The 25,416-nt window shown below is 33.4% G+C and overlaps 1 pseudogene; it reads right to left on the reverse strand.

Moving 5' to 3' along the window:
• Positions 1–25,416, reverse strand: LOC149559139 (protein SENSITIVE TO PROTON RHIZOTOXICITY 2-like; annotated as a pseudogene).

Raw genomic sequence — 25,416 nt, forward strand, 5'->3', positions numbered from 1 at the left:
TCTTATTAAGACTTGCCTTGAAATAGACTAGAGATAAAAAAATACCACTGGTCAAAGTAGAGAAACGAATGGATCGGCCTATGTTATTGAAACGAATCTGGAAAAACGTAGACGTTCAAGTGGCTAGGCCCAAGGGAGATCTCCGTCAGACCAAAATAGGGATTCGTAAGAGTCGTTCTCCTCTCTGTACTCGTCGAGAAAAGGAAAGTGATTCTGGTGCCCCGCGTATTGAGACTCTTGCATCAGTCTATCTTGATCACCGCCAGAGGCATCTGATCCTTAGTGCTAAAGTGGACAGAAGCATCCAAGCATTCGCCTTTGCTGTTTGTGGTTGTGGGAGGCACGTACTGGTGGTGACCTTCCCGAGAGAGGGCGGCAACATGGCGGAACAACTTATTCTTGGTAGAAACCGTGGTGTTGCAGGAGCAGCGCCAGGAAGAGCGTCCGCATCTCTTTCCATGGGTTTTAAGATCAGTGAGAAAAGAGAAGTCCTTCCCACATCTGTTGTAGTCGTACATCTTGGGACAGTGGCGTCTTCTGTAATGGTTCCTCAGGCACACCATCGATTTCAGGGGCTTGAAATTCGGATGCCCACCGTTCCGCCAGAAATCCTCTAGTGGGCATGCAAAATACGATTATCCTGCAACCCTCTTCGTCCTCTTCCATTTGAGGGCCTCGTGTGTTTTGTATTGCTCACCGTGGGATCGCATGTGAATGCGGACATTCACACCTCGCCTGAATCCTTTCCCGCATACCTCGCAGAAATGGACAAGCTCTGCCAGAATATCGCCTTCCTTGACCGTTACAATCTCTTCCTCCTTTGGCAGCTGCGACAGAATCGAAGGAGATGTGTAGATGATCTCGCTCAGGACCGAATCCAGGGATTGTTTCGCTCCATGAAGATTCTGTTGCTGCTCAGGATCGTACTCACTCCTGAAAACCTGCTCCAGCTCATGCGCTTTCTGACCAAGGCGTGAAAGCTTAGATCTCTCCTCTCCTCTCCCCGCTCATTGGGACTCTCCACGCCTTTGCTCGTTCGAGAGGAAGGCCACGCGAAGCTTCCTAAAGGCACCTCCTCTTGGGAAGCTTCATTTTTTAATGGATGTTTTGAGAATAGAGCATGTGACCCTATCAACACTAAGTCAAATTTCAACATTAATTTTTATTTATTTCGGTTATAATTGTAGATTGTACCTCTCGCCATCAGGTAGGAAATAATTACGCTATAAGCTATATCAAAATAATAAAATAATTACATTACTTAACTTCACTAAACATTAACATACACATCTATGACCTCTAAGTTACATCAAATAGTGTACAATACTACTACAATCATATATAGTACTATTCAAAGGCTAATGCATTGGTTTATATAAAACTAATGAACCTAACCAAATATTTAAATGAATAAATTTTGATTGATAGAGTCTTCAAAAAGAAAGAATTATTATCCATATCAATTGCCAACATGCATGGACCATCTTTAAGAGACTTTGCCAAGATTATCTACCAACTCCACAAGATTTCATCATTCCACAGTAGTCTTAGATGAATAATATAAGACATTTCATAATTTTTAATCATAGGACCAAAGATTGCAAATAATTTTTCCAATGGTTGCATTATTTTCTACTCAATACTTGATAAGGTGTTGACTTGCAATGAACCTTACATATGTATTATATAGATGAAGTTGATATATTACCTAATGTCAACTACTTGTACAAGAAAGATTAAAGTGAATATGTTGGTACTTAAAAACTTGGATAAACTCAACTATCTAAATTTTTATAAAATGGATTAAACATTTGAAGTGATAAGTTTAAAAATAATTTTAAAGTCTTACTAAATTCCATTAGATTTGAGTTGTACATTACAACAAATATGAGATTTGTGAAGAAAATCACTTCTTTCATAACATTAAAAAATAAAAAGCACACATCTAAAAAAGTGTAGCATAGTGGAGTATATTTTCTATTATAGTCAAAAAGTTATTTACAATGTAATGCTAGTTTTGTTTGATGCAATGAAAAAGGGACACCCTCAAAAAAAAGGACCATAGTGTGCCCTCTAAAACTACCATTGATGACTAGATCATAGGGAAAAGAAAAACTAAAAATCATCATAATAACAAGCAAATAAACTAAGGTGATTCACACATGTCAGGACATTAAACAAAAATATACTATTGAACAAGGCTATATCTCCAACCTTGGCAAACACAATACATATCTTCCAACCCTAGGTTGAGGCAAAGCTCAACCTTCAACTTTGAAAAATGCAATCAAAAGTCTTCCAACCCCCCCAAAATTCTCACATCGCCATAATTAGGGAGGAAGAAGACCAAACACAAGAGTTAAGAGACGTTCCCCCTACTTCTACTAACCAAGCTACTAAAAGTAGCACATTGTTAAGAGTATTACCCTAGTTATAATTAATTTTATACCTATAGTTGATAATAATAATAATAATTTGGTTTGTTTAAATTAGAAACCTTATTGTATACGTTTGAATTGATTTCAATTATTAGGTGTTAATAGACTACTTATAGGACTAAATATTTAGATTTAAATTTGTAAATTAAGTCTTTCATCAACTAATTAAGATTGAAGAGAAACCAAATTGTAAACTTGAATTTTTTCAAACTAATATTCACACTTGTTAATTCAAAAAAATAATATTGTTAACATTTCAAATTAGAACTGACATAGGTTCAATCTATTAATGTATTTGAACAAGTAAAACATAATATTTGAAAAATTCAAAATTAATGAAGGATAATTAAAAATTTAAATACTATTAACAATAATTTAAATAAATGATTACTTTATAGTTGAGATTCATGAAAGTGGACAAAATATTTTTTTTAATCTAATATATATACATACATGTGTGTGTGTGTGTGTGTGTGTGTGTGTGTGTGTGTGTACATACATACATACATACATACATAAATAAATACATACATACATACACACACACACACACACACACACACACACACACACACACACACACACACATATCCGTAAAAGGTCGAGGTCCTATAGATTATATTAAAAAATAAAAAATAATATTGACAATGTCTCTGTTCAAATGGGTACTAGTAGGAAAGAATGGAGAAACAAAACCTCCATGCACGTGACCAAATTCCTAATAGAGAGTTAAAAGGTGTATATTGAAGTGTTAATTTCAATTAGAAATCTCTCATTATTAAAGAAACATACATTTGAGAAATTTTGAGATTCTCCAAAGGGTTTGGTTTTGACAACTTTATATTTTCTTGCCTCTTTTTCCCTCAAACACCTAATAAGATCCAGTTCTTGTAACCATCTTGTTCCTTTTGGACCTAAGAAACATCTTAAAGAAAACTTCATTCTTTTGTTAGTCTTATAAAAACTCTAATCACTTCTAGAAAAGGATTCCTTTTAACTTTATATTGATATATACATCAACATTCAATATTTTTATTTTGTATAGCTTCTGAATTTATATGCTTCTTATAATGTTATTTGACACTGCTTAAGGGAAAATATTTCTTTTAGTAGACATTTTTATCCTTTGTTTTTGATGAAATTAATATGACCTTAACTAGTTTAGTTATTTACTTCTTTTGTATGTTAATTTCAGTTGGTGATGAGATAAATGTGCCAGGTTTCAAGTATGATTAAGAGTGTGCAATTCTAGTCATGTAATATTAACATTGACATATTATTTATTTCTTCACTAGTCTAGAGGGATCTGAAATGTCATAATGGTTATCAAGACTAGTTAAGAGAAAACCATAATTTAACTTTATTGTAATTTTCCCATATACATTCTTACTAGATTTTTCTTTTTTGTGTTCATTCATTCAGACTATTAGGGAGATTTCAATCTGTTATGTATTTCTCCTAGTCTAGAAATATATTTATAGATTATGCCACATCTCAACTCATATAGTTTCCTTCATATCTTGCCATATGTAAACACTATTTAGTAGTAAATATTTGATATACAATTCAAAAATTTCTATCATATAGGATTCAAAAAAGTTAGGTGCTCATAGGTAGAAGCAGAGTGGAATTTACACAACTATTCTTAGAAGAAATGGGTCTTAAATTAGAACATAGAAGACAAAATTCCATTGAGAGAATAATTCAAATTATATAACATTTTTTTAAGCCAAAATGTACATCTGTTTGTGTATTCTTATGATAAAACCCCAATTAGCTTGAACTAACCAAGCATTACTACTCATCAAAGGTCTAAGAGATGCAAACTACAAGGCTTCAAAATAAGACACAATGGGTTTAACCATACTAGATCTTGACCTTCTATTGGTATACATGGGAATTAAACCAAAACTATAGAGCATTATTTGATAATAGGCCCATGGAAGAAAATATCCAGTGATAATCAATTTGAGACCTAAAGTAGAAAATGAACACTACTAATGTCTATGAAAGAAACTTATAATAATTCTGATTTAGATTGATACAGTAGAAACTTATCTAAACTATCTACAATATAATGTAGAAGAATGGTCAACCAAAGAATAAAATAAATGACCTCATTCATTTTATTGTTTGAGAGCATAATTTAGCATAGTTGCTCCTCATGTAGATACATTGCAATTCCCCTCTAGTCAATACATATGTAAGGTTTTCGTAGCTGCTACAAGAAACATCCAGTTTTGAGTGATTTGTCTGAATCATTTTTTAAAGTTCCTTTTGTTCTTGATAATCAAAATTGGAGAGACTTGGACTAGCTCATCTTGGATTTCATACTCAGTTATTTGTGGGATGTAGAATTCCTTATCTATGTTCTCTAAAACAAGGTCAAGTTTCTTAATGATGGATCCCTCAAGGAAAACTCTATAGAAGTCCATAATGACATCCTTGTCCCTATCTACATGCATAATGGTTTTCAAAAACATGTCCACAATGTTTGAATTATGTTTTTACTTGTCTGTTAGATAAAAAATAATTCCCCACAATAACTATAATTCCCCTATGAATCAAGTTATTCTTGGTTCTGATAATCTTGCTAATCCTACGGTCTATTACCTTGCCCCAGAATCCCATCTCCCTATTGTACGAATTCATTTTGATGGTATCGATGAAAAATCTTAGAAGTGAACCTTTGATTTTAGAGAAGAATAAGGAATATAGCCTATAACAATCTCTAAATCATACTCAAAACCTAGAAAATGTCTCAACATAGGATCATCTATAGTCTTTTAATAAAAGAGCCAAAGTTTTTAGAAGTTAATGCCATGACCAAAGCCAAGTATCATTTATTATTAAAATCCTGTAGACATTATGTGGTGAGCAATTGCAACCATCATTTAATTGGCAGAAATCTACTCGCATGTATACAGATAATTATAAATTTTAGTGTCTATTTTCCTAGTTCAATTTTCTCTACTCTTGTAAATTTTATTGTGTGGATAGGAAATAGGGATGATAAATAATAAATTTCTTTCCTTATTAATCTATTCAATTTTTAATGGAGAATAGAAAGAAAATGGGACCTCATCCCCAACCCAAATTCTCAAAAGGAATGATCCAAATTGATTAACAAAAAGGAAGTGATAAATGCACAAATGGATCATCCAATGGACAATAGGAAGAAAGGAGAAGATCCCATGATCTTCATATGACAAAGTAAGTACTTGAAATATTGAATGTATAGAAGACAAATACTAACCTCAAAGGAGGATGAATTGGGAAAATGCTAGTTTTTGATGTCTAGACCAAGTTTCTATAAATTCTGAAACCTATTCCAAACTGGAAATGTTGAGAAGGAAAAAACTAGAAAAAATTTGTCCTCTTGAGCATAGTTCAATCTTCACCCAAATAGTAGGATACAATCTTAGCATGGGGCACAATTGTGCCCCAAAAAATCAACATTTATCTACACTGCTCTGACAAAACTTAAGTTTGTGGATCCCACTAGTTTGAGAAAAAGGGTATCCAAATATACACTTTAATTCATTGTTCCATACTTATACCTATAATAAAAATGGTTTTGTTATTTGGATGAGGGGTTTCCTTAGTATAATCCTAGTTTGAAATCAATTTTGATAATGTAATTGAAATAGAGAATGCTAACAAGTAGTAGAAATAAATCTAATAATGAAGCTATGATATTCAATATATATGCAATTGTATTTGAAATGTAAACAAGTATGTTGATATGAAAGATGAACATAACGTTAGAAAATGTAAACCAAAGCCTCCATAATTGTGTTCTTGGAGTCCACCTTGAGAGAAGAATGAATATATCTAGAAAATGAACAAAGGCACTTGAAGGAAGATCACACCATCATGACGGTTAGATATTGAGTTTTGAATGATGAATATTGCATGCTTGAACCAAATTCTTTCAAAGGCTTGAATGCTTCAATCCTTGATCTTCAATGGAAAACTTGAATCATTGAATGATAAAATTCTTGCTCACTTTAAAAATGGATGCTTGATAATAATTTATCAGATATCTTATCCCATGCCTTTCTCTTCTTATTCACAGTTAGAGAAAATGAGAGGAGGCTTCCTTATATAGAGATATAGGTAAAAAACTCCTAGAGAAGGTCAACATGGGAGAATTAAATTCTATTTAACCTTAGCCCCTAGAAATGGACCTATATTAAATGTACTTTTAGATTCTACCATTCCAAAACTTGAAATAGCTGACTTGGAAGTGGGAAAATCAAGTTTACTAAAGCCTGATGTCTTGAAACACCCAGAAATAAAAATTTGGACCCAAGATTAGGGACAAGGTCGACCCTATCCTATGTTAGGGTCAAGATCATCCTTGACCTAGGTCAAGGTCGAGGTTTACATGACCCTAGAGCATGCAAATACCCACACAAGTGCTTGACATGACCCTAGACAACTTACTTAGAGGGATAAACACTCTTAACATGGAAGTGCTGCCATTTTAATAAGATACATTAAGCCCCCACTTTAGCAAGAGTATGGATTCAATGCAAACTCTTGGTAAAGGAAAACAAAGAAGGGCTCAAAGCAGTTTTACAAAAAGAAAAAATAAGACTTAGCTAAGGATACAAGTCCCCAGGCTAAGGATTCTAACTCAACATACATGCAAGGGTGTGAAAAAAAAAAACTAAACTAAAACAACACAAAAGTAGGGTTAATACTAAATAAGCCAAAATCAAATAGCATAAGAAACTTTCTAAGAAATATTTCTCATACTAATATCATATTTGGAAAGCTATCATAAAAATATCAATGATTACATAGGAAAGACAAGAGCAACACTATAAATAAAATAGCTTTGCGATTTAGCCTACTAACATGAAAGTGAAAATAAATAAAAGAAGAAGTGATTACCTCACTCAGTAAGACACCCACCATACTGTGAATCACTAAGGAAGAGGCAGAGCCAAATAGGTGGCCAAACCTAATAGTTCACCCATAAACTATGCTTGCAATTGTAATATGTCTTCTGATGACTTCTAGAAATACCTATAGATCCACCTTTGTGTAACACTATGAATATGAAATTCATGTCTCCTCATGATATAGAAACTAATGTGTTTTACCTTTAGAAGATTTATCATATTTGAAAATTGAAAAATGTGTTTCCCTTTAGGATTTGGCAACTTATGTACATTACCCTCAAAGGTTTAACCTATAAAAATATGAAAAATGTGTGTCCCTTTAGGATTTAGCAATGTATGTGTGTTACCTTCATAGATTTAGCATATAAAATGAAATAAAACTATATTACAAGGGATACTTTATATATGCCCCCCTCCTTATCATGGCTATCTACTAGACATGATAAGAAAGAGGAAGAGGATACCTACTTCACAATGTAAGGATATATCCTATTAACAATAGTGTATACTATGTTCTTAGCAAAGGGATATCAACCTTACATCTAAGAGTATAGATAATTGTGAAAATAATATGTCATTTATGGAAAAAGGATCCTCAAAGAAATAAATTTTATCAACAAGACCTCCACCGTAGAGGAGTGCTTTTAGATAAAATATCATCTTTCAAAGATAAACCAAGTAGGAATAAAGATTACATCATCAAGCCCTCCTATAAAGAAGAGGAAAATGAATCTTTGGAATGAGGAAAACAACTCTAACACCAAGGCAATGGTATGAGTTTATAAAGAACACAATTTGCAATATAGAGAAGACATCATGAGCTAGAATAGTAACCTCTCAAAGAAAAAGTCTATCCATAGTAAAAAGATCTTTCAATATTAACAAATAATATTTCAATATAAATAAGTACCACTAAGATAAGGAAAGAATTTTCCTAGACAAAGAAAAAAAAGGAAGATCCTTGCCCTCTAGAAAAGAAGACAAGGGAAACCTTTGAAAAACACATCTTAGAAAATATGTCTTGAATAAAGAATAATATTAAATCATAGAAAAATAGGAGGAAGGAATACCAATTGAGCATAATAAAAGGCCTAATGGATTCTAATAGACTAGATGGAAATACACCTATTGGTCCCCAGTCTAGAGACAAGAGGAAAAGAGATCTATATTATATCATAATTAGGGGGATTCCCTATATGAAAATTATGAAGAAATTGTAAAATTGCATGAGAGTGAGATATAATTCCTAAAGAAGCTTATTCATGAACATACAATTTGAAATGTTTACAGTCAAAAAGTAAGTGTGTATTATGATAACAAAAAGAGCATTTGTAGTTTTGTAGAGCATCTTTTGGTATAGGTCATAAGATTTCTTTCTTGGAATTCATTAATTCAGCATACAATTATTTAGCAACCTCTTGATAAATATTAGGGTTATCTAAAGTATGTGTAGTAAGAAGATTATGAAGATGAGGATGATGTTGTTTGATATCACCTACCTTAACTTGAGATTTTGAACAACCAACACCATGAAAATCTAGTTTAGGGGGTATATGAACTAGATACTTGATACCATGCCCATTAACTCCAAGTTCTAAACCTTTATAATCTTTTTTATTTATCATATTATATCCTCTATTATACATATCATGTAAATCTTCAATAAGAGTTGATTGTTTATTATATTCATGAGTAAAATTTTTATAAGGTTGAATAATAGGTTGTGATGAGATTTCTTTACCTTTTCCTTTGATATTATCAAGGATCAGAGGAGAATGTAAATCAAAGAAGTCTTGCACATCTACATCATGAACTACAGCTTGAACCTTCTCAAAAGTATGAGAAGAACTAGGGATATAAAGTGGAGAATTAGGTATTAAATTAGGAATGATAGCGTGCAAATTATAAAGATTAAGAGATGGCGTATCATCTACCAAATCCTTCACACAATCCAAAAGAATAATAAGTCCACCACATGAATATTTAATGAGAGTTTTGAATGTAGGAAGGCTAGTATCAGTCATGTTCACAAAAGCATAAGCAAGAATAAAATGAAGGATCATTAACATAATAAAGTGAATAATACTGTAATAAAAATCATAAGTATGGTAAAGAGGTGCTAAAAGAAGGGTGATAAAGAACATAACCACACACCAAAAAATCTTAATAATTTTCATATTAATGAGATGCAAGAAATGTTTTTTGTATTTTTAACGAATATATAGAAAGCCTAATAAATATGAAATGAAATATAACACTACGAAAAACAATAGGGCACCTAATTCTACAAAACATAGAGGGTAAGCTTGTCAGGTTCACTATTGAGCTATCATTTTGCATGATGCTTAATGACATGAATCCTTTCAAACTCCTCTCTTGAAAAGCTAGTCCTGGGATGAAATCCAAAATTTAAGGTGATCTTGTGACCTACCAGAATCCGCTTAGTTGAAGATAAATTTATTTGTTAACAAGTAGGCCTTTGCTGGTTCTAACCAATTTGGATAAGATATTTTATCGTGTGATCTTTTAATTCTGGTGTTTTCTGTGTGTTGATGAGTTTCGTTGATGTATCAAGTTGGAGAAGAGATCACCTATTGTTCCTACATAGCTTCTTGTGGATTTCATTTTTACTAAGTACCCATCAACGATTGCATCAATGGATTTGAGGAAGTCTTGCTCCTATTTTCATTAGTTTCCTACTCAATCTTTTTGACAATTTAACTTGCTGACATGCTTTTACTCTAGTTTATGTCTATTAAAAATTTCTATTTCATATTATTTGCTTTCATCTCTCATTACCTTATCTTATCTATTTTCTTTGCTAACCCTTGGTTAAATTAGGAATTCATATAGTTGCATTGATTAGATTGTATTTCATCATAAAAATATAAAATACAATAAAACACCTCTTTGTGGTTACTATTAGAAATAACATATGAAACATCTTATCTGAATTGGTTAGAAACAACAAAGGGCTCCCTGTGAATAGAAACAATTATCTTCAATTGAGTGGATTCCAATACGTCACAAGATTGCTCGAAACCTTGGAGTTGATCCTTGGATTAGCTTTTCAAGAGAGAAATTCAAAAGGATTCCTACCATGAAGCATTGTGAAAAATGATAGTTCAACATTCACAAAAATGAATAGAAAGAAAATGGGATCTTACCTTGAAGTTTTCAATGCACAAATGGGTCATGCAACGAAGAATAGGAAGAAAGGAGGAGATCTTATGATCCTATTATGGAAAAGTAAGTATTTGAAATCTTAAATGAATTGAAGAAAAATACTAATCTCAAATTATGATGAATCTAGAAACTGCTAGTTCTGATGTTTATACCTAGTTTCTAGAAGTTTTGCAACCTATTCTAGACTAGAAATGTCAAGACAGAGAAAGCCCATTAAAAAATTTCCCTTTTGAGGGTAGCTTAACCTTCACCTACATTGCTCAAATGAAAATTTTGTTTGTGAATATCACATGTTTTATGGAAAGGGTATCCAAATTTGCACTTTAATTCATAGTTTTGCACCTGTACCTGCAATAAAAATGGTTTTATTGTTTGTATGAGGGGTTTTCCTTGATAAACCCTAGTTTGGAATCAAGCTTAATAATTGAAATAAATAATTCTAGTACATAGGAAAAATAAATCTAACAATCAAGCTATGATATTCAATAGATATGAAATTCTATTTGAATTGTAAACAAGTATGTTAATATGAAAGTTTGGACATAGCATTAGCAAATATAAATCAAATACTCCATAATTGTATTCTTGGAATCCACCTTTATAGAAGAATGAATATATCTAGAAGATGAACAAAGGATCTTGAAGGAAGATCACACAACCGTGATGGTTAGATCAATGGTTTTTGATGATGAATCTTGCATACTTGAATCAAATTCCTTTAAAGGCTCTAATTCTTAAATCCTTGATCTTTAATAGAAAACTTGAATGCCTAAATGATAAAATTCTTGCTCACTTGAAAATAGATGCTTGATAATATTCGTCCAATATCTTGTCTTATTTCTTTCTCTTCTTATTCATGATTAGAGAAAATGAGAGGAGGAGGCTTGCTTATACAGAGATCTAGGGCACAAACTCACAAAGAAGGATCACATGGGAGAATTATATCCAATTTAACCTTAACCCCTATTAATGGACTTATATTAAATGTTATTTAAGATTCTACCATTTGAAAACTTGAAATAATCGATTTGGAAGTAGGAAATTCAAACTTTCCAAAGCTTGATGTCCTAAAACTCTGGAAATGGAAAATTGGACTTGGGATTAGGGATGAGGTCAACCCTAAACCTAGCCTAGGTTGAGGTTGTCCTTGACCTAGTTAAGGATTAAGGTTGACCATGACCTGAAGGGACATTCTTGACCCATCAAGTCAAAGTCCTTAGTTTCATAGAGAAAGTTGTCAAAACCAAGCTAGAAATAGAGAGAGATAAGTAGAACATGGGGAAAATAACTAGATCCATGCAAAAATCCACTCAAGGAATTTGACATGAATCCAAGCCACTTAATCAGAGGGCTAAATGCTCTTAACATGGAAGTGCTTCTATTTTAAGATGATACAAATGGATGATTATTTTTGTGATTCATAGGTTAAATTTTGAGGGATGATAATTGGTTAAAATTTTAGCTTAGATCAATCTCTAGTTAATGTATGATTTAATGTATTTAATAGTCTTCTTGTTATAATTATCTGATAGTTTTTGAATATAGATATTATTTAAACTCTATTGGCACTCAAAATTGCATTCCCATTTTGAGCATCCATTTGAAATTTTGAGAAAGTTAAGCCCTATGAATGCCCATAATTGAATGTGCACTCGGCTGTCCTTTTAAGATCCTTAAGATCCTAAATCTTCTTTCTACCCCATTTAATATGCAGAACTCAGTCAAGAACCTATTACATTATACAAATCCACCACATCCTTTGAAATCCTTTAGCCCTTTCTCATTTTCTTGTTCAGGGCATGCCTTTTTAAAACCTTAGGCAGACTGGAAATAATGTTTTGATTAAATCTGTTTCAAGTATCAGGTAATCGTGGTTTACTCATTCTTAAATCCAAAAAGGTTGTTGTTCAAACTTACCATGCAAGTCTCAGTGATTGTAGGTCTTGTTCAGATCGATGGACCATGCATTCTCGCATTTTCAAAATACGAGGAACTTACAAAATGCGGGCAAACGCATAAGCGATGTTTGTCCCTTATGAAGATGCAAGGAGATTTTGTACGAGCAAAGAGGACAAGTTATGAACATTGTCGATCTATGTGAGATCGACGAATGAGGCATACCCGCATTTTCAAGATGAGAGGCAGATAAATATTGCAGGCATGCCACTTTGTGATGCGTGGCACAGTGGGACCAAAGTGCGAAGAAGTAACGATCTCATGGGTGCCAAAGTTTTGAGTGTCGCGGTCAGTTTTGTCAGAACATGTGCAATAAAAGGTATTTTCTCATTGGTCAGGATCATTGTGATGGGCTTCCTATTATCAAAATTATGAATCACTATTGATCTAAGCCAGCATCAATGGCTAGCATTTTCCTGCATTTTTTTATTTCTGTATGATTTTATAATGCGGGTGAAAGGATTGTGGATCGTATCGCAATTAACCAAATCATGCCATTTTTGAAATGTCATGTGTTTTGTGATAAAGACACAGCGCAATGGTTGTTGAAGATTTTCTTCATCAACCATTGATCTTCTTTAGATTAACAGAGGGTGCTGGCCCGCATTTTAAAAATGCGAGGAACTTACAAAATGTGGGCAAGCGCATAAGTGACATATGGGGTGGACTGAGGTTGTTGATTCAATTCAGATCTGTGGTTCTCGCGTGAAGCGCCCACTAAAAGATAAATTGCACACATGGCTAATTTTGATTGGGTTTTTTCTAGACCAAGCTTGCCTAGTGGATTTCGAAGCCATCATGTTCATAGTATACACTAATACGATTTTCAAGATCGACGATGCATATTTTATTATTGAAGGTGGTATTATCATGCATATTAATGAGACATGAAAACCTTCACGTGTGAAAGTAAAGAATAGGGTGTAACAAATGAGATTTTCCCAATATCAACTTGTGCGAGTAGAAATTCGTGAGTCATCTCTGAACAAAAAAAGTTACTGCTAAGATTGAGGTAGATTTGGCACAAGTGGCAAGTAGTTGGTTCAAGGATAAAATGCAAAAGTTACAGAGATAAAAGGAAAGGCTTTAGGTAAAATTGTATACATTAGTCTCTACATTTCTCAGTCTTGTTGATTTTTTCAAAAGATGTTTCTAAAGATTTCACTAAGTCTGAGGGTATGGATAGTGGAAGGATTGTTCGTTGGGAGCAGTTGGTTTTGGGACATTGATACTTTGACAAATGATTTATTTATTTTTAGAGGATGGTTCAAAAAAGGAAAATGGTTAGCTTCATATGCCTGTCTATGGTTTTTTGATAGAGGAAAGCCAGTAATCAGGTGTCGTAGTCAAGACACCAAGGTGGTAAGAAGAAAAAGGAATAGACTTTGTAAGCTAACAACCTTTTCAGTAGAAACATCATCTTTTAAACAAATTTTCAAAGGATCTTAGTTTGATGCCAGGGTAGCAAAAATATTTGAGATCCTGTGCATAGTTTTGGAAGAGGCTGAGGAAGATTTTATACCTTTGGGTATAGTCTTCTTCAATTTTTGTGCGTGTTCCCCCTTTTTGTGTCAGTGGATGACAGATTTTGGCAAGAAGTTGGTTAAGGAAACAGACGTGGCTGGGGATCAAAGCATCCCTATTTTGTTTTTTTTTAGAACCACATTGTTTTCCAGCTTCTGTACTGCATGCTAAGCAATGATTCTATTATTTTTGAAGCCTGGCATGATCAGTAAAGAGTGGGAAGTAAAGATGATTCTCATTCAGTAGTCATCTTGACAAAACCCATGGGCCTAGGTTGGTGCATATTCTTCAAAGTTGATTTTGTCATTAATAGGGCGGTCTTAGCATTTGCGCATACAACAAATTAGTGGTAAATCTGAATCAGCAAAAGGTGGTAATAGAAAAGAAGCTTACATGAGAATATTTGATCTACATAATGTTCAGTTAATCATTTTTTCTTCTTTCTGCCGTTACAAACTTAAGATATCTTTTGTAAGGGACACTTGTCAGTTCTCTATGCCTGAAGCTTGTTGCATCTCATAGTATTTAAGTGAGATCCCAAGGCTAGGAGAGAGGAGGAGGGGGGGTTATTGGTTGGCTTTCCAAATTTTTTAGCTCTTGGAGCTCTACTCAGGCTGTGAAAACCATGTACCTAGCATGTCTTGTATGAACAACATATGGATTTCATAGATAGTTCTGATACACTAGTGTGATCTTGTATCTTGTTTTATGTATTCCTAATGTACTTATTTCAAGGAGATAAATACAATGTGCAGAAGTTCTTTTGAATTTCAATATAATTCTATTTCCTTTCTTATTGAGTTTGTAATGTTATATGTTCAAGAACAAAGATCTTGAACCTATTTGCAATTTCTCGTTTGAATGTTTGACGTTTGCTTGCTTTTGATTTAATGAGTCATATAAGTGCTTGTGATTTCAGACAAGGTTGCAGATTCAATTAAAAAAATGTGAGAAAGTATGGGTTATATTGGATATTCTTGTCTAATTCATAAGGTGAATAGACTGAACATGAATGTCTTAACATATGTTATATGTTGATTGATGTTCAAGGATGCATAATTCTAGAGTGTAGGGTTGCCCTAATGGATAAGGCACTGGTCGCATGTAGGATCATTAAAGTTTTGCTGCATATTGAACATGCTATCTTTCCTCAATAATTAAGTCAATTTTCCCTTTTATGTTGAAAGATATTCAAAGTATAACCCGCACTTAGCTTTCCAATTTCATTAGTCATGTCCTTAGCTATTTCATGCTTATGATCTCCTAGTTAAGCATAGAAGAATTAGGGGTTTCATCTACTTTTATAGATCTTGAATATGGTTATTACACTGGTCACATGGTCAGATCTAAAGAGGTTCACCCGCCTAGGTTTTTCAGAACTTGAAGAAGAAGAAGGGTCATGCCTTATAGTTGGCCTGGTGTCTAAATGGATGTGTTAATAATGGGAGTTAGCTACCCCTAGATGTGTTTTGTTCTCATCAGGGTAATTGGAAATGGGTAACATTTTCAAACACCAACAAAATGGTGACTCTGCTAGGGATTGTATTGAATCAAATTTAAGAAAAACCTGTATAATTTGAAAAGAAGAGATTCAATACAGCAGGAGAAGTGCATTAAAAAGTTTCAGTAGTAAGTTCTTTGATGTTCTTTTCAAGTTTTCTTACTCCAAATAATGCACCCCAGTAAGTTTTTATCCATTTGTAACAATATTTTTCAAGGTTGAATACAGATTGTGTTGCTAAGAGAATTCATCTTCAATCATGTCAACCGGTTGTTGTTTTCAAAATACTGTTGTAATTCAGAGTCAGAATTGGTGAAAAATGTTTTCTCTCTTTTAAATGTTGTTAAAAGTTTTGCAAAGTTTTCAAGTTGAATTTTCGATTCAGATTTGTAGTGTTATGAATCATTTTAAAATCTTTCTCACAATAGTGAGTGGTGACTCTATCTGAAGGATCTCTGAATCATTGTAGATCAGTGATGTATACATTTTTTTCAAGAGTTTTCATGGGAATCAAGCAGATCTGAAAGTTAGATGAATTAGCAAGCAAGAAGAGAGATCTATTATAAGTTTCTGAAAACTAAGTCTAAAAGTGTTGTTTGATCTATTGTCACAAGAATTTTAATGATAAAGATGAATCACAGCTGTGATTTCATTTCTCTCTTCAATAAGATGGTGACTTTGTAAGGTTATGATCAGTGGTGTGAGAAATTCATGTTAGCACTAGGCCAATCAGCAGATCAGTGGTTTCATACAGCAACACTTGAGGTATTTTATACTTTCATGCAATGTTCTTTCCCATGAAAGTTAGTTCTACATATGTATTCTCCATCAAGTGAAGTTCAAGCACTAAGAAGAGGAGAATAGTTTTATGTTTTATACATTTGTTGGATTTGGTTTCAATTGTTATTTTAAAGTTGTGAAGTGTATTTGAAGCATTCGTTTGGTAAAGGGTTATGAAGATCTGCTACAAATTATGAATTCTGAAAGTATTTAATGATGAATGAGTCTTCAGTTGAAGAATGTCGAGTTTTATCTCATCTAGTATGCAGCCTGTCAGTGAAATTCCTAGATCCATCTCTACCAGGAGGTATATGCCATTGAATTTTAATGGTATCCATGGTTTCCCGAATACTGTGCCTTGTAACCTCAGACAATATTTGCCTAAGTTTGTTGGAAACCATGAAAATTCAACCAGTCATCATGTTCAGTTGTTTAGTGACTTGGTTGGTGATTTTGAAATTGCTCATGAAGACATTCAGATGAAATTGTTTGTTCAGACTTTAGAGGATGATGCTAGGGACTGGTTTTCATTTTTACCAGCATGTTCAATTTCATCCTATGATGAATTAATGTCAGCCTTCATGATGCAGTTCAGGGAAAGAGTAAGCATCTCTGAATATTTTGATAAGTTTTTGAAAATTGAAATCAGGAATGGTGAGTTAGTTCCTGAATTTAATATCAGATTTTTAGAGATTTTGAGTGAATTTCCAGAAAGTTACAAGCCGGATGATCAAATGTGTTTAGTGGTTTATCTCGGTGCATTTGATAGGAAGATGAACTATCTGTTGAGAGATAAAGAACCCAAGACTTTGCATCAGGCATTCATGACAACTATAGAGATTGATAATAACATAAAATATGGCCTAACTCAGAGTTACTTCTCTAGAAATGTTTGCCGGCAAGATGAGGTGCAAAGAACAAATCAATGTCATATAGAATCTTTAATTTCAGATCAGCAAATAAGCATTCTTGCTTTTATAAATAGTTTTGTTGAAGATTCAGAAATAAAAAAATGTGAACATGAAATCTCTCTGTTGCAAAGAAGAAATGATTCCATTATTGCTGAATTAAGTGTGCATGTTTGTGGTATTACAACATTAGAACATAAAGATAGTTCACTTGACGAATTGTACATGCAAGAAATAAATTCAGTTGTTTCTCCTCCTATTGATAATATGCCTTTGGTTGAGAATGTTGTAAACTTTGAAATTGAAGGATATTCATCTCAGTATGAGGAGGAACAAACCAAAAGTGATATATCAGGTGATAGAGGTGAAATTTTTGATCCGACAGTCAAAAGAACTAAGCTAATATGTTGATAATGTTTCAGTGGTAGAGACACATTCTCTTGACCAACGGGATAGGCTAGAAATGAATTATCTCATTGAGAGATTGCATCATGTTGAGAATGTTATTAAACCTGAAGTTGAAAGACAGTCATATCAATGTGAGTATGATAAAGATGAAAGTCGTCTTTCAAGTGATAATGAAGTTGCTGATCCAATATATTATCAAGAGGTGTCATATGAAGCTGATGATGAGAGTCATTACTCAAGTCAAGAAGAGGATAGTGCTAGTGTGTGTTCATTTTCATGTGAATTAGATGCTGATTGGGAAGAAGAAAGTAATGATGAAAGTGAGTGCTCGTATGTCAGTAAAGGTATGAATTCTTTTCTTAAATCTAAAAGTAAATTTCCATTTCAGAATTGTGTAAATAAGTTTGAGATTAAAAGTTATGAAGAAAATGTGTCTAAACAATATGAAGACAAAGAGGTTATCCATAAAGACATATTACCTAATTGTGTAGAAGAGTGTCTTGAGGATGAGTGCAGTGATGATTAGTACGTGATTGATCCTGGGATTAATGTATCATCACCTTTTGGTAAGATAAATGATGATTTTATTGCAAGACATTTGAATCACCTATATGGAGACAATGAAAGTAACTTTGATCTTTATTCTATGTGCTTCGTTGATGGAGTTGATGTTGAGTCTTCATATGATTTTGATATTTCTTCTTCATATGCTAAAAGTGTCCATGATAGTAATGTTAGAAATGGTTTTAAACTTTTCACTAATCCATTATATGGTGAGGAGTTTGATGTTGATCAGCACATCACTTGTCCTAATGTCTACAAAGGCGCTTTGCATGGAATTATCAATCCTCTTTTTGAAGAACACATAGAAAATTCAGATTTAGTTGAGAATGAGTTTGATGATGATACCTTGTCTTACTGCTGTAGGAAATTAAAATGTTCTGCTTCTGAGTTTGATAGTGAAACTAATGATTATGTTGCACCTGAGGAGATAAATGACAAGATGTTTGATAAAGCTATTTTTGAAAATCAGTATGCACCTTGCAATGAGATTTATGAGGAACTCTCTGATGTGAAGACTAATCTATTTGCTGATTGTGAAGAACTATTTGAAGATTATGGATTAGTTTCAGATTATTACGTGGATGACATATGTGAATATAAGTCAGAATGTTCATTTGATTCCTATCCGGTTATGCAAAGGGATACACATCTTGAAGGTATGAGTGGTCTTTTTCCCCAAGTTGAATATGAAGCCTTCATATTCAAGAATGATAGCATGCATGAGCCTTTAAATGAAGAAAGTTTTCAGTTTCAATTTGATATGTTTAAGCATGCTAATCAGTATCTTCATAATGAGTCAATGGTTGAAGATGAAATAAGTTTTTACATGCATTATGAAAATAAGAGTGATGATTTTGTTTTGCCAAGTGATTTTTTATATAATGATAATATGATTGATGAAGCTGATAGGAGAAGAAATTTCAGTTTACCTCATGAAAGTTTAGATGAGAATCATGTTTATGATAGAGGTAAACAATTTTGTCGAAGTTCGGTGGCCCAGGGTCATCGTTTGTAAATAGTAGAAGTAGTTGTTTCCTTGCTTTCAATAAGTTGTTCGAGAGAAGTTTTGTTGTTTCAAGTATGTGGTCTACTTCTCCCAGAGATCTAGAATCTTACCATGCCCACAAGGGACATGTTTCCCCAGACAGAGCCACTGTTGGCACTCAAAATTGCATTCCCATTTTGAGCATCCATTTGAAATTTTGAGAAAGTTAAGCCCTATGAATGCCCATAATTGAATGTGCACTCGATTGTCCTTTTAAGATCCTTACAATCCTAAATCTTCTTTCTACCCCATTTAATATGCAAAACTCAGTCAAGAACCTATTATAGTATAAAAATCACCACATCCTTCGAAATCCTTTAGCCCTTTCTCATTTTCTTGTTCAGGGCATGCCTTTTTAAAACCTTAGGCAGACTTGAAATACTGTTTTGATTAAATATGTTTCAAGTATAAGGTAATCGTGGTTTACTCATTCTTAAATCCAAAAAGGTCATTGTTCAAACTTACCATGCAAGTCTCGATGATCGTAGACCTTGTTCAGATCGACGGACCATGCATTCCCGCATGTTCAAAATGCGAGGAACTTACAAAATGTGGGCAAGCACATAAGCGATGTCTGTCCCTTATGAAGATGCAAGGAGATTTTGTACAAGCAAAGAGGACAAGTTATGAACATCGTCGATCTATGTGAGATCGATGAATGAGGCATACCCGAATTTTCAAGATGAGAGGCAGATAAATATTATAGGCATGCCACTTTGTGATGTGTGGCATAGTGGGACCAAAGTGCAAAGAAGTAACGATCTCATGGGCGCCGAAGTTTTGAGTGCCGCGGTCAGTTTTTCAGAACATGTGCAATAAAAGGTATTTTCTCATTGGTCAGGATCATTGTGATGGGCTACCTATTATTGAAATTCTGAATCACCGTCAATCTAAGCCAGCATCAATGGCTAGCGTTTGCCCGCATTGTTTTATTTCTGTATGATTTTATAATGCGAGTGAAAGGATTGTGGACCGTATCGCAATTAACCAAATCATGCCATTTTTTAAATGTCACGTGTTTTGTGATAAAGATATAGGGAAATGGTTGTTCAAGATTTTCTTCATCAACCGTTGATCTTCCTTAGATTAACGAAGGGCGCTGGCCCGCATTTTCAAAATGCGAGGAACTTACAAAATGCGGGCAAGCGCATAAGTGACATGTGGGGCAGACTTAGGTCATTAATTGAATTCAGATCTGCGGTTGTCGCGCGAAGTGCCCACTAAAAGATAAATTGCACACATGGCTAATTTTGATTGGGTTTTTTCTAGACCAAGCTTGCCTAGTGGATTTCGAAGCTGTCATGCTCACAGTATCAACTAATACGATTTTCAAGATCGACAGTGCATATTTTACTATTGAAGGTGGTATTATCATGCATATTAATGAGACGTGAAAACCTTCACGTGTGAAAGTAAAGAACAGGGTGTAACAAGTAAGATTTTCCCAATATCAACTTGTGTGAGTAGAAATTCGCGAGTCATCTCTGAATGAAAAAAGTTACTGCTGAGATTGAGGTAGATTTGGCATGAGTGTCAAGTAGTTGGTTCAAGGATAAAATGCAGAAGTTACAAAGATAAAAGGAAAGGCTTTAGGTAAAATTGTATACCATAGTCTCTGCATTTCTCAGTCTTGTTGATTTTTTCAAAAGATGTTTCTAAAGATTTCACTAAGTCTGAGGGTATGGATAGTGGAAGGATTGTTCGTTGGGAGCAGTTGGTTTTGGGACACTGATACTTTGACAAATGATTTATTTATTTTTAGAGGATGGTTTAGAAAAGGAAAATCGTTAGCTTCATATGCCTGTGTATGGTTTTTTGATAGAGGAAAGCCAGTAATCAGGTGTCATAGTCAAGACACCAAGGTGGTAAGAAGAAAAAGGAATAGACTTTGTAAGCTAACAACCTTTTCAGCAGAAACATCATCTTTTAAACAAATTTTCAAAGTATCTTAGTTTGATACCAGGGTAGCAAAAATATTTGAGACCCTGTGCATAGTTTTGGAAGAGGGTGAGGAAGATTTTATACCTTTGGGTATAGTCTTCTTCAGTTTTTGTGCATGTTCCCCCTTTTTGTGTCAGTGGATGGCAGATTTTAGCAAGAAGTTGGTTAAGGAAACAGACGTGGCTAGGGATTAGACCATCCCTATTTTTTTAATTTTTTATAACCACATTCTTTTCTAGCTTTTGTACTGCATGCTAAGCAATTATTCTGTTATTTCTAAAGCCTGGCATGATCAGTAAAGAGTGGGAAGTAAAGATGATTCTCATTCAGTAGTGATCTTGACAAAACCCATGGGCCTAGGTTGGTGCATATTCTTCAAAGTTGATTTTGTCATTAATAGGGTGGTCTTAGCATTTGCGCATACAAAAAATCAGTGGTAAAGCTGAATTAGCAAAAGGTGGTAACAGAAAAGGAGCTTACAGGAGAATATTTGATCTACATAATGTTTTGTTAATCATTTTTTCTTCTTTCTACCGTTACAAACTTAAGATATCTTTTGTAAGGGACCCTTGTCAGTTCTCTATGCCTGAAGCTTGTTGCATCTCATAGTATTTAAGTGAGATCCCAAGGCTAGGAGAGAGGAGGAGGGGGGGGTTATTGGTTGGTTTTCCAAATTTTTTAGCTCTTGGAGCTCTGTTCAAGCTGTGAAAACCACGTACCTAGCATGTCTTGTATGAACAACATATGGATTTCATAGATAGTTCTGATACACTAGTGTGATCTTGTATCTTGTTTTATGCATTCCTAATGTACTTATTTCAAAGAGATAAATACAATGTGCAGAAGTTCTTTTGAATTTCGATATAATTTTGTTTCCTTTCTTATTGAGTTTGTAATGTTATATGTTCAAGAACAAAGATCTTGAACCTATTTGCAATTGCCTGGTTGAATGTTTGACGTTAGCTTGCTTTTGACTCAAGGAGTCATATAAGTGCTTGTCATTTTAGACAAGGTTGCAGATTCAAGTAAAAAGAATGTGAGAAAGTATGGGTTATATTGGATATTGTTGTCTAATTCATAAGGTGAATAGACTGAACATGAATGTCTTAACATATGTTATATGTTGATTGATGTTCAAAGATGCATAATTCTAGAGTGTAGGGTTGCCCTAATGGATAAGGCATTGATCGCATGTAGGATCATTAAAGTTTTGCTGCATATTGAACATGCTATCTTTCCTCATTAATTAAGTCAATTTTCCCTTTTATGTTGAAAGATATTCAAAGTATAACCCGCACTTAGCTTTCCAATTTCATTAGTCATGTCCTTAGCTATTTCATGCTTATGATCTCCTGGTTGAGCATAGAAGAATTAGGGGTTTCATCTGCTTTTATAGATCCTGAATATGGTTATTACACTGGTCACATGGTCAGATCTAAAGAGGTTCACCCGCCTAGGTTTTGCAGAACCTGAAGAAAAAGAAGGGTCATGCCTTATAGTTGGCTTGGTGTTTGAATGGATGTGTTAATAATGGGAGTTAACTGCCCCTCGATGCATTTTGTTCTCATCAGGGTAATTGGAAATGGGTAACATTTTCAAACACCAACAAACTCCACATTTCAAAATTTACATTAGTGTATAATAATGCACTATAGGCAGTAGAGTGTACTATTGGATTTATCATGGGTCTCTTCATCTTTATGGTAGATGTTTTGACCTGTAGCTCCTATGTTTACTAACCTATTCGGTACCTTATTAAATTAGACTGATAGATGTGTTGAATCTTTATATCTTCAAATCTATCAACTAGATTTAGGGATATTTATAATTTTGATTTAAGAGTGCAATTAGGAGTGCCTCTCTTTCTTAATGCATTAAGGATGATTTGGGAATATCCTCCAATAACAATTTTCTTGATCCATAGACAGAGACCTTTTGTTACAGCTTCAATTTCTCCCAAGTTATTAGATATTATCTCTAGCTATTTGGACCTTTTAATGGTCCAATATTTAGAGAAATAAATGAAATAACCTATCTTCGTAATCCTTGGGTTTCTCCTGTATGATCCATCAAAATTGAGTTTATCCCATCCTCTTGGAGGAGTTTCCCATCTACAATTTACCCTTGATTTCTTGTTGGCTTTAGGGTACATCTTTCGGTGAGGTTGAGGAGGTTTTTAAAATTAATGACTTTTATAGAGTAATTCCATAATACTAGCTTCTACTTTGTTTAAATATTCTTCTGTTATGTTCCTTCCATATATGCTACAATAGGATGAAAGGAGAGATATTTTATAACTTGTTATAAATCTTGGAATATTGATCCTTTGGCTAGGTCTAGATATGACTCTAGAGGTTGTTTTGAAGGGAACATGACTAGTTAAGTTTTTTGTATGGCCATTGCCAAAAAAATTTAGCAAAATAGCATTGGTAAAGAAAATGTCAAGTTGTTTCAAAATTATCTTTACAAAGAGGGCATCCCAAAGGACCCTCAAAGCCTATCTTAGTAAATATATCAATTGTAAGAATTCTATTTTGGGAAGCATCCAAAGGAAGATACCACCTTTGGGTAACTAACCTAGATCCTAACATAGGGTAAGGATAATTTCAATCCTGTATCACCTATGAGAGTTAATGATGAGTTCACATTCTCTCTTAATGCTATATGTATCATATTTTGAGGCCCCCATATGAGATTTTCATGTCTTTACTAATGGTTTTCTTGTCTAATTGAAATTATTTTGGTGAATAGATTATCCATTTGACTTTTTAACAAATTCACTCTATGCCAAAGGTGCAAAAATTACAAAATGTACACAAGAGTTGAGAAAATCTCATGTTATTTGATTTTCTCTCTAAATTCTAAAGGTACAACCCCCTTATGAGATTTGGAATGAATTCAAAATTATCTTTGCACTTTTACCAAAAAGCACATAAGGATCTCCCACTTACTCTTCCATAGTGAGGTAAGAATCAATACAAACAACAAAAAATAAACATTCATCGAACCATACTTCTAAAAAATATCTACTTCAAGGGAATGAATAACACCATAAACTAATATCAATCATTCAAACACCTTAATTGAAATGAAGTTACAGTAAGAACAACAATCAAATATCTTGAACCAATAAACCAGAGTTCACAAAGTAATAGTGGTCTAAACACTTTGAACACCAAGTTGCCAAGCTAAATTCAAGGTCATCTATATATATATATATATATATATATATATATATATATATATATATATATATATATATATATATATATATATATATATATATATATATATATATGCATATGTATATATCTATGTGTATATGTATATGTGTATATATGTATATGTGTATATGTGTATATGTGTATATGTGTATATGTATATGTGTATATGTATATATGTATATATGTATATGTGTATATGTATATACATATATGTATATATATATGTATATACATACATATATGTATATACATATCTATACAGATATATATATGTATATACATACATACATACATAAAGATATATATATATATATATATATATATATATATATATATATATATATATATATATATATATATATATATATGTATGTATGTATGTATGTATTTATATATACATATATATATGTATATATATGTGTGTGTGTGTGTGTGTGTGTGTGTGTTAAACCTTCTTCATGCACATAGCCATTCAAAAAGAAAAACATCCATATACTATCAAATGATTATTGTATAAAAGTATCTACTTATCAGAGTTTCTAACTATCTTTTTCTAACCTTAATTAGTTTAATGCCCCAACATTTATAGTTCCATTATAGAATCCGAAAGGCCTCCATCAAAACTTAGCATTTTCGGTTAAAACAGGAAATAGTTACAAACAAGAAAGTAGTTATAAAATAGGTGTCAAAATGTAACTAAACAACTATCATAGTCAACCCTCACCACTAGTCTTCTCTTCCTCACCCATGGTCTAATACATCAGCTTCCAACTTTTGAAACCATTCATGAACTCCTGTAGGGTGTAGGAATGTGCATTTTTGAAGCTTAGCAACCTAGCCCTACACGTACCCTTCTGCAATTTGAACTGCTTTATCTTCAAGCTCTGACGCAACATGAGGTCCTTGTTGAGATGTAACATTGACTCCATGTTTACCAACGAGCTGAAATCATCAGTGCTCGATGATTCATTATCCCTAATTTGTTCAAAAGCTTCATTGAAGCTCTTATTTAGTGTCTTAGAATCCAT

Source organism: Cupressus sempervirens, chromosome 5 (assembly GCF_028749045.1).
Source record: "Cupressus sempervirens isolate cs-2001-9-10 chromosome 5, ASM2874904v1, whole genome shotgun sequence".
NCBI lineage: Eukaryota > Viridiplantae > Streptophyta > Pinopsida > Cupressales > Cupressaceae > Cupressus > Cupressus sempervirens.